Below are 11,290 nucleotides of genomic sequence, written 5' to 3' on the forward strand. Positions count from 1 at the left end.
TCTGGCAAGAGAAAGAGCCTCTTTCTGCGTAATTAATTTACTAGGGAAGAGTTGGAGAGTGTGGGAAAGAAAACTGAAAACCATTGGTAATTTTTTTTTTAATTTCGCGGATTGCTCTATCCTGTTCACAAAGACATGTGAATGTGATTCAGTCCAGACGGGTATCTGTCTAATAAGTGCTGCCCAATAGAAATATCATGCAAGCTGCCCGTGTAACTAAGATTTTTCTGGTAGCTGCATTTATTTTAAAAACAAGTGAAACAGATTAATAATATACTGTATTTAACACAATTTGTCCAAACTATCATTTCAAGGTATAATCAGTGTAAAAATTGTTGAGGTAGTTTATGTTTTTCATACTAAGTCTTCAAAATCTGGAGTGTATTTTACAGTTACAGCTCATCTAAGTTTGGACTAACCACAAGCCAAGTGCTCAATAGCAGTGTGTGGCTGACGGCTGCAGCGTTAGCACTAGTCTAGACACTGGTCCTTCCTGACTCTGATGGTAGTAAACGACCACCTGGAGGCAGGGAGCAGCTGCAGCACTGACCCTGCTACCAGTAGGTCCAGACTTCAGACCTAGCCCTGTGACCTTGGAAATGCCTAGGTGTTAGGCCTCCCTTATCTCCCTATGGATCCTTGCAGGTTGAAATTCAAAGGTTCTCATGTGCAGCTAGACAGTCTGGCTCTCTCAGGCAGAAATCAGGATGCCTTGCCTAGCTGGCAGTAGTCAGAAATTGAAAGGCTTCCACCCCAGGGTCTTGTCCTTGGCTACCTAAAGCCCAGCTAGGGGATTAGGGCTGGAAAAGGGCAGTCTATGCTCCCGGTTGATGCGGTGGTTGACCCTTTTTCTGTGTTTATTTAGCAAGTCCAATGCTTTGACAGCTCCATTAACCAGTCCCTTTTCTAGGGTCCTCATTTGTGAGTGGGAATTTATGACCCCTCGCTCAGAGTCCCCCTGAAGTTAAACGAATCAAGAGAGGTAGATACGCTTTGTAAACTGTAAAGCGCTTGGCATACCAGGGAAGAAGGGCTTTAAAATTAAAAAGCGCCGCCTTATCCCGAAGCCTCTTGGAGCGTCGAGGTAAAACCCGGGTGAACGAGAACGATGGAGAGGCAAAGTGCACGCGTCTTCACTCCCAACTCTCCCTGGAAACTGGGACGACAGGTGAGATGGCGCCAAAAGCCAAAGTATGTGACGGGAGAGGGGGCGCTGCGAGTTGGAAACTGGGTGCGCACAGCGAGAGCCCGGAAAGACAGCGTGAAGCTCGAGGTTTTGGAGAATGTCGGCGCTTTTCGGCCTCCTGCCTGCCGGCGGCACCCAAAGCTCACGGACCATCCGGGCGCTTCAGCCACAGACGGGCCGAGCCGAGCCGACCCTCCAAGCGGCCGAGCCCTCCGCGCGATTCTGGGACCTTGAGAGCATTCACTGTTGCGTCTAGGGCCAGTCCAACTCTCCGAACCCCCAAACCGCGAAACAGGACCTCCCCGTCTAGGGACTCAGAATCGGGAGGTGCGTTTCTCTTTTTTCTTCTTCCTATCTTGAAACCAAAAAAATCGTGTGTCCCTCTTTGGGCCCTGCACCCCCAGCGTCGTGTGCAGGCGCCCCCCGGGCTGTGGGTAATTAGATGCGTTCTTCTCTAATTTCCCAAGGCTCGTTAGAATTCGCCCCAGAGCTGTAACATTTATTTTCTTTCAAATTAACTTTGCTTGCAATTAAGTTTAAGAAACCGGCAACAAAAGGAGTCTTGGCCCGAGGTCGTTTACTACGAAAACGGATTAAGGAATCTTCCCCGGTTTAAGGGGAAAGATTCCTGCAGCGCTAGGGGAAGCGTTCCCACAGCAGAGGCCAAGGAGGAGCAGGAAGCTGCTTTTGGCGGCGGCTGTGGATGGTGACGGCATCTGCCTTCCTCAACTCGACGACCCGTGCGCCTGAGAGAGTAAAGGTAACTTCGCTGAAATGAACTCGTGAGCATTTGGGCTAAATTCCACAGTCATGACATGAATCTGATGTACACAGTTATAGTTTATCCAGAACATTCATAAACGTAATCTCATTTACTAAGAACTTTGTGAGAATTTTTTCATTAAAATTACGTTTTTATTACAAAATTGGTACACTTTCATTGTAAAACACACACACACACACAACAGAAAGAAGAGTCAAAGTAACATTAATTTACCCAAAGAAAGCACAGAAAACACCTCAGTGAGTATCTTTTCTAGTTTTCGTTTCTGTTTTTCCTTTGCAAGAGGCCTGAGTCCCAACTTTGTCACTGAAATACTTCCAGATCTTGACCAAGCTTGCACCAGCCTATGTTGCACTATCTACAAAGATAGGTGGCAGGCCCCCTTTCACGCTCACATTCTTGAACTCCTTTTTTTTTTGGTCATCTGAATCCAGGATGCTGTTTTACAAGAGCCAGTAGAAAGGCTGAGAGCAGGCTTACTGTTCCTGCTGTTCTGCAGAGGAGACAAAGGCCTTGTAGCTCTAAGTGTGGGCCATAGACTGCCAGCATGGGCATCCCCTGGGAGCTCGATAGAAATGCATACTCTAAGCTCTACCCAGATTCACTGAAACACAAACTGCATTTCAACAAGATCTGAAGCGTTTCTCTGCCCTACATAGAGAGGCAAAGCTTTAGAGAAGTGTAGGGCGGGGGTGGGGTGGGGAGCGGGGTCCGGGGGGTGTCGGTGAGGGGTAAAGTGTTACGTTGTTGATCAGAGACCCCAGAATAACTTCCAGAAGCTTCCTGTTTCTGAGCAAGAACCCCAATCAGAGATGGCTGCAGAGAGATGGCTGGGGTAGAGCCCTTCACCTCCACCCTTGGGTATACTTTACAGTCTTGGAATCCTAACCTTTCGAATGCATCTCATCTCATGTTCCCTGTCTGATGGTGTGACTATGACAGTGACTTCAATGGGAGTGTATCTGAAACCATCTTGAAAGCTGGGGTGTCAGAGCCTGGCCAAGAACCCAGGCTCCTGACTCCCTGCTGAGCCACTTACGGAGACCTGAGGCTCTGGTCTCTGTATCCTCTAAACAGTAGTCATTTGCCTAAATGCGGATTAAGCTTGGCAACTCTAACCCCAAGTCTGGGCTAGTTGGGGTTTAGGAGAAAAATAAAGCTCACTTTTCAGGAACCAACAGCCAGCAGGAAGAGCTGAAGGATCCTCTAGTAAAGCAGTTTAAGCGTCCCTTGAACAGCCCAAGATTATGAGTGCCCTAATGAGTCTCCTCCTGCCCCGCCATCCCCACAGTCCCCCCATCCCCGCCCCCAATACACAGAGCTTTCTAGAGAATTTAGTTTCTGTGCTCATCCTGTTCCTGACAAGTGCTGACTGCTGGGGCTGGCATGACAGGATACCTGGGGGTGAGGGTTGGGGGGGGAAGGTCTCTGATGAAAAGTTGTTCAGACAAGGGGCATGCACCAGACTGGATTCTCTTCCCGGGATCACAGAGCAGCTCAGTGGAAGGACTAGGACTCTGATCTCAGTGCTCACATGGGTTTTCAATAATAGGAATAAATAGGAATACGATGTGTGTGTATAGAGCTTCTACAGAGCTGAAGGGACACATGACTTAACCCTGATCTCATAGCTCTAAGTGTCCAAGCCTGACTAAAACCTATGCCTCCCTGAAGGGAGACTACATTTGATTATCATCCTCATAAAAGGCAATGTGGAAATGAAAGTAATCAGATGGGGGTGGTGGTGAAGGCGGGGGTTGAGAGCTGGGGAAGGAGTGCAACTGGGTGGGGGCCTCCATTGTATGGATGGGTGAAGTGAGCCTGGGATCAGGTAAATACCTAACTTAGAACTACCCAGAGGGAAGGCAGCATGGCTAGTGCTTTTCAGCCCAAACTGAGCAGTGAACTAAAGAAAAAGCAGGGCAGACAGGTAGGGCCAAAGGAGGGTGGGAGGCGCTCCCTCTTCTCTCCAGGTAGAGGCCAAAGCTAGCAGAGCTCCTGGGATGGAAAGGATGACTGCTCCCTGTGGAGCTCCCCACACCCCTCTGCCAGCCCCACAACCCCTCTTCTGAGAGCTGAGGTTCGGATTTCCAACTCAGCCCAGAAGGGTTAACCGGGTGCAGAGGCACGTAGTCAGAGAGGTGCTGGGGATCAAATGTCAGCCCCTCCCAGGGTGAGGAAGGGACTGGGAACCAGAATCAGGGTGGATCTCTGCCCTGGTCAGAACACCGGCTTATCTCACTATCGGAGAACTTGGAGCGGCTTCCCAGCTATGATTTTTCATGCATGGAGGCAATCAGCAACCAGAGGTGAAGTGTGAGAAGCACAGCCTCATACAGCCCAACTCTCTCCTCTGCTCTCAGCCACCTGTAGCCAGCCAAGCCCGCCCCTGGATGCTGTTACCTCCACTCTCCATTCTGCCCACACTGCCAGCCTTACTTCCAAAAGCTGAGCTCCAGTCCTGTGGGCTCAGGCTCCCTTCTGGCTGTAGCAGAGAGCCCAAACTCCTCACCTGGCATTTGGGGCCCTTCCTGGCCTCATCTCCCACAATTGCCCTTCCTACACCTCTAGGCTCCAGCCAACACCCCATTTGCTGTCCCTATGTGTTCCAGTCACCCCAAATTTGCTTTGACCATTACCTCTCCAGGAACCACCTAATCCCATCTTGCACCTCCAAGGACAAAACCCAGCAGGAGCCTCCATCATCCCTCTCCTGGATCACAGCATCAGCCTCACACACAGAGCTCCCTGATCCCTCCACTGCTCCTCACTCATTCCCCACAGCAGCCAGTGTTTGACTCAGCTCGAACACGAATGGATCATGTTATTCTGTTGCGGAGGTCCAGACCTCAGGAAAAGGGAATGAGATTAGAGGCATGGTGTGTTCGTGAGCAGCCTTGTAAAGGGTTTCTTTTATTTTTAAAATTATTTATTTATTTTTGGTTACGCAGGCTCTTTGTTCCTGCGAGCAGGCTTTCTCTAGTTGCAGCAAGCAGGGGCTACTCTTCATTGCAGTGGGTGGGCTTCTCACTGCACTGGCTTCTCTTGGGTTTCAGTAGTTGTGACACATAGGGTTAGCTGCTCTGAGGCTTGTGGAATCTTCCTGGAGCAGGAATCGAACCCATGTCCCCTGCACTGGCATCAGACTCTAATCCACTGTACCACCAGGGAAGCCCAAAGGTTTCTTACACTATGAGAAAATTATTCTTAATATGAGCATTTTCAAAATGTCCCCCTCCCATGTAACACTTTCCTTTTATCCTAAATTTCATCCACGCTTCATACAACTACTCAACATTGGGGTGTGCTCACGTTTTCTCTGTACTTGTGCTCAAAAGAAAGAACAGTGTCCTATCAAGGGAACTGGACAAAGATGTTTTGTGGTAGAGCTGAGATGCAGCATACTGAGGACAACTCAACAGTGGGCAACCCTGGACAGAAGTAAAATAATACGCTCTCTTTCTGGCTTATTCAAGAAAAAGGTGTGCCAGGTACTGATAGTTGTCTACCCATTCATTCTGCCCCCTCTCTGCTCACAAGACCTGATTTTGTTCAGGTTGCAATTGGTCATGTGTTGTAGGAGATGTCTTACCCATTGGAGTGCCCACTGGCTCAATCTGGACTTGTCTAAGGTAGACATGGTGATGATTCCATCACTCCTGCCAGTGATAATTGCAAAACAGGCCCAGGATACTTTTCAGGCCAGTGAGATGTACAGAAAAGTCTGCTCAGGACTTCTGGGAAATATTTCCTTGTTTTTAAAGCAACAGGGGGAAATAAATAGCCATTTTCTTCCTCTTAATGTTGTTAAGAGTGTGACTCCTGCAAGTGTGACAGACATGTTGGGTTCGGAGGGTACCAGCCTAAGAGAACAAGCCAACCTGCTGAGGATGGCAGAGCCAAAAGGTGGGAATAACCTGGGTACCTAATGACATCACTGAGCTACTGAAAGAACCAACCCTGGAACAATTCATTATACCTGCGATAACAAACATCCTGCCATTTAAACCTCTTATCTTTGGTCTCTCTGTTACTTGCAGCCAAATGCATCCTAACTAAAGAAGGTGACCCTTTTGGAGGCAGGAAAAAATTGATTCTTGGTTTTCCCTTTGAGATTTCCCTTGTCATTCTTATATTTAAAAAAACAAAAACGTACAGCTGAAAGGTAATCTAATCTTACCCCTTGATTTATAGAAGGAAAAAACAAGGTTGGGCTTTCCCAATGGCTCACCAGGTAAAGAATCCGACTGCAATGCAGGAGACACAGGAGATATGGGTTCAACCCTGGGAGGGGAAGATCCTCCAGAGAAGGAAATGACAACCCACTCAAGTATTCTTGCCTGGAAAATTCCACAGACAGAGGAGCCTGGTGGACTATAGTCCATGTGGTCACAAAGAGTCAGACACGACTGAGCACATAAATAAAGAAGGTGACTTTCCACGGCTGTACAAGGAGCTAACATCTTAGATCCTTGTCCAGGGCTCTCAGCACACCATTGCTCTTCCCCAGCTTCAAGTGGCTCAGCCATGGCCCAGCTGACCAACATAACTCTCACATTAACCAAGACTGGCTTTGTTCATGCTGTACTAAGAGCTTCCACATATGCTCTCCTTTGCCGCTGCTGCGTCACTTCAGTCGTGTCCGACTCTGCGTGACCCCATAGACAGACGCCCACCAGGCTCCCCCGTCCCTGGGATTCTCCAGGCAAGAACACTGGAGTGGGTTGCCATTTCCTTCTCCAATGTGTGAAAGTGAAAAGGGAAAGTGAAGTCGCTCAGTCGTGTCCGACCCTTAGCGACCCCACGGACTGCAGCCTACCAGGCTCCTCCATCCATGGGATTTTCCAGGCAAGAGTACTGGAGTGGCTTGCCATTGCCTTCTCTTCTCTCTTCTCTCCTTCTTCTCTTCTTGCCATTGCTCTCCTTTAGATCTTCACAACTGCCCTGGGAAGTAGCAGGTTTCATGTGCATTTTTTCAGATGAGAAAAGTAAGGTCCAAGAAAAGAGGACAAGATCAAGGTCACAGACCTTTGTCTGCAAGGGATTCAATCCAGGTGTAACAAAGTTCACAGCAAAATGAATCAAGCATGTGAGGATTTGTGCTCCTTGGATATGGGAACCGGGAGGCTTGCGTGTTGGTTTGACTGCAGCTTGGGGGAAATCCTTTCTCGTTGAGTAGGGTGGATCCTCCACACGCCCCTGACTTACCTCCACGGGGCGTGTGAGGCTTAAAGATAAAGTTTGCAAAGTGTGTGGATCTGCTTGCTCCAGATCCTACAAAGCAGGATTTGTAGTTAGTGCCAAAGCTGAGGGGGACGTGGCTTTAAACGAGCTCTACCATCATGGGCCTCTTTTCACCCTCCTATCACCCCACCCTGACCCACCCAGCTTCAGCCAGCGATGGTCCCACCAAGGCAAAGGCTGCAGGAGCAGGCCTGTGGTTTACAGAACACCTGGGAGAGGCTGTGGGCAGCTGGGTGATTTCCAAATTAATTGTAGGAGAAACCTAACAAAACAATCTGCAGGCTAAGCGTCCCGGGAGCTCTCCATGAGACTGACAGCCTGGAATCCAGCAAGTACAATGCAGCGACCACAGACGGGAGGGCCTTTCCTCCTTGAGGGGAGGAGGGCCAACTTCCTTCCAACAGGGGCCAGTCTGGGCCTGCAGCCGGCCTGATAGGAGAGCAAAACCCCAGAACTGAAACAGGCTTTCCACCCAAACCCCAAACTATAATGAACATAAATGACTTTTCCGAAACACTACTTCAAGGTTGGTTGGCCGGTGAGTTACATGCCCTGGCAGACACCTGGCTTCTCAGTAAGTGGCTTTCAGGTCTCTCTCTCTTTTTTGGTTTTCTAATTGTATTTATTTATTTATTTTGGCTGTGCTGGGTCTTCCTTGCTGTTGAGGCTTTTGGCTAGTTTCAGTGAGCAGGGGCTACTCTTTAGCTGCAGTGCGTAGGCTTCTCAGCACGGTGGCTTCTCTTGTTGTGGAGTATGGACTCTAGGGCATGAGGGCTCAGGAGTTGTAGTCCCCAAGCTCTAGAGCACAGGCTCAACAGCTGTGGCACATGGGCTTAATTGCTCTGTGGCATGTGGGATCACTCCGGAGGGATCGAACCTGTGTCCCCTGCATTGGCAAGCGGATTCTTTACCACTGAGCCACCAGGTAAGCCCTTTCAGGTCTCAGTTTGAAGATTTCCTCCTGAATCTATCCTCAGGAAACTTGGGCTGCCCCCCACTACACACAAATGCACAAAATGAATCTAGAGTCTGATGTACTGTTAGTAAGGGTCAAATCTGAACACTGTTTGGTACTTTCCTATTTTCTGAGCAGTTGCCCACATTTGTCACAACGCACTGGTTCGAATCATGGCTCCAGTACCTGCACAAGTCTCAGCCTCAACTTCCTTAACAATAAAATGGGCATAACAATGCCTTCCCTCTCTGATACCAGTCACAATGGCTAACATTCAGTGAGCTGCAGTGGGTGGGGGGCGGGCACTATCTAGTGCTTTCAGTCTCCGCAAACTCCCCTGAAAAGTAGTGACCGTGAACTAGAACAGGAGGAGCAGTTTGAAGCCAGGCAGTTGGGCACCAGAACTTCTAAGTGATAATACTTTGCATCATGAGGCTCCTGGGTTAGAGGAGCACTAGGCTAGAAGTCAGAAGACTCAGGGCTGCTCTCTGATTGCACGGCCAACCTTCAAGATGGTGCCAAAGAAAGACAATGAAGCCCAAGAAGTCAACCTGGAAGTTTAATTTGGATCTTAATCATCCAGGAGAAGATGGAATTTTTGATTCTGGAAATTTTGAACTGTCTCTATGTGAGAAGGTTAAAATGAATGGAAAACCTGGAAATCTTGGAAATGTTGTTTGCACTTCATGCTTCAAGAATAAAATCATGGTTGTTTCTGAGAAACAGTTCTCTAAAAGGTATCTAAAATAACCTTACCAAGAAATACCTTAAAAAGAACAATTTTGGTGACTGGCTTCAAGGACAAATGACTGTCCTTCATCTGACAATGACACTTATGAACCTCGTTACTTCCAGATTAGTCAAGGTGAAGATGGCCCTGAGTCTGAGGAGCAGTGAAGCCATCCCTTACAGGGCTTTGCTTGCCAATAAAACAAATGAAGCATACAAGACAAAGAACGATCCAGAAATTGACATCATTTATCAGTGAATGGAAAACACCGTACTCAGTATGTTTCTAAATAGTCCATGAGTAAAATAGAAAGTCTAGGAGTGGGGGAAGAAATTAAACATGGAAGTGAATGAAAATGAAAATATAGCATACAAAAAGTTGTGGGAAATAGCAAAAATAAAATGCTAAGAGAGAAATTTATAGCACTAAAGGCATACATTGTGAAAAAGGGAAAATCTCAAATCAATAACCTAAGCTTCCACTTCAAGAAAATAGAAAAAAAGAATCCAATCAGTAATATTATAACTGTATGGTGACAGATGGTAACTAGACTTATCAGGGTCATTATTTTGTAACATACAGAAATCTTGAATCACTTCTATACCTAGAACTAACATACTGCTGTAGATCTATTAGGCTGGAAGGAAAGAAGGAAAGAATCAGGGAAGGGTGGGAGGGAATAAAGAGTCAAAACCATCGAAACTGAAGACGGAAAAACAACAGAGAAAATCAAGGAAATAAAGAGCTAGTTCTTTGAAAAGATGAATAAAATGAACAAACCTCTAACAAAACTGATTAAGGAAAAAAGACACAATCACCAATATCAGGAATTAAATGGAAGCTATCACTACTACCCTACAGATATCAAAGTATAATAAGGGAATTCTACAAACTAAAAACACATAAATTTGACAACTTAGATAAAACAGACCAATGTCAAAAAAAAAAAATCCCACAACTTACTCAATATGAAATAGATAATTTGAATAGCCTTATAAGTATAAAGTAAATTGAATTCATAATTTTTTAAAACTCCCCAAAAGAAATGTCCAGGCCCAGATGATTTCACTAGAAAATTCTACCAAAATTTTAAAGAAATAATACCAATGACACAATCTCTTCCAAAAAAATAGAAGAGGAAAAAATAGATCCAATTTATTTTCTATAAAGCTAGTATTAACCTGATGACAAAATCAGATTAAGGTCATATGAAACAACAACCATAAACCAATATTTCTCATATATATAGACAGAAAAGTCTTCAATAAAATATTAGTGAATAGAATTCAGTGATATATGAAAATAATTATATAGCATAACCAAACAACAGTTGACTTCAGAGGATGTGGGGGTAGTTCAATAGGCAAAAATTAATTACTACAGTCCACCATATTGATAGACTAAAGAAGAGAAAAATCACATAATCCTATAAATCACTGCATAAAAAGCATTTGACAGAATTAATACTTATCACAATAAAAACTCTCAAAAATATAGGAACAGAAGGGTTCTTCCTCAACTAGAAAAGGAATGTCTACCAAAAATCTACAGCTAACATTATACTTAAGACTGAATATTTTTCCCAAAGATCAAGCTCAAGGCAAGATGTTCATTCTCATCACTCTTGTTCAACATAGTACTGGAAGTTCTAACCAGTACCAAAAAAAAAAAAAAGACCAGAAATTAAGAGTTACATAGAGTGGAAAAGAATAAATAAAACTGTCTCTATTTTCAGATGACATGACTGTCTACGATAAAAATCCAAGGGACTCTACAGGGAGAAAACAACAACAACAACAACACTCCTAGAACTAATAAGTGAGTCCCGAAAAGTCTACAAGCTATAAGACAAACATACCAAAAAATTATATTTCTATGTATTAACAATGAAAGTGTGTATATCAAAATTAAAAATATAATACCATTTATAATCACGCAAAAAAACAGGTGGTAAATCTAACAAAACATGTACAGAACTTGTATGTTGAAAAATATAAAATACTGATGAAAGAAACCAAAGAAAGTCTAAACAAACAGACCATATGCAAAGTTGGAAAACTCAACATATGAAGAAGTTGATTTTTCCCTAAGTAGACATACAGGTTTAAAGTAATTCCTATCAAAATTTCAGCAAGAGTTTTTACTGATACAGACAGGATCACTCTAAAATATATCTAAAGGCAATGGAACTAGAATAGTTAAAACAATTTTGAAAAAAGAGAGTATATTTTTAGTCAGTTCAGACTGCTATAACAAAATACCAGACCAGGCTTATAAACGATAAAAAAAAATTATTTCTCACAGTTCTGGGAGGGTGCCAGCATAGCCAAGTTCCGGTGAGAACCCTCTTCCAGGTGCAGACTACCGACTTCTCACTGTATTCTCACATGG

At 45.2% G+C, this 11,290-nt stretch overlaps 1 pseudogene; it reads left to right on the forward strand.

Moving 5' to 3' along the window:
- The first annotated feature begins 8,694 nt into the window (after positions 1–8,694).
- On the forward strand, positions 8,695–9,066 carry LOC148777353 (ribosomal protein eL22-like pseudogene; annotated as a pseudogene).
- Positions 9,067–11,290: the final 2,224 nt, after the last annotated feature.

This window comes from Moschus berezovskii, chromosome 7 (assembly GCF_049115385.1).
Source record: "Moschus berezovskii isolate FMDL1 chromosome 7, NW_MosBer_1.0, whole genome shotgun sequence".
Taxonomy (NCBI): Eukaryota; Metazoa; Chordata; class Mammalia; order Artiodactyla; family Moschidae; genus Moschus; species Moschus berezovskii.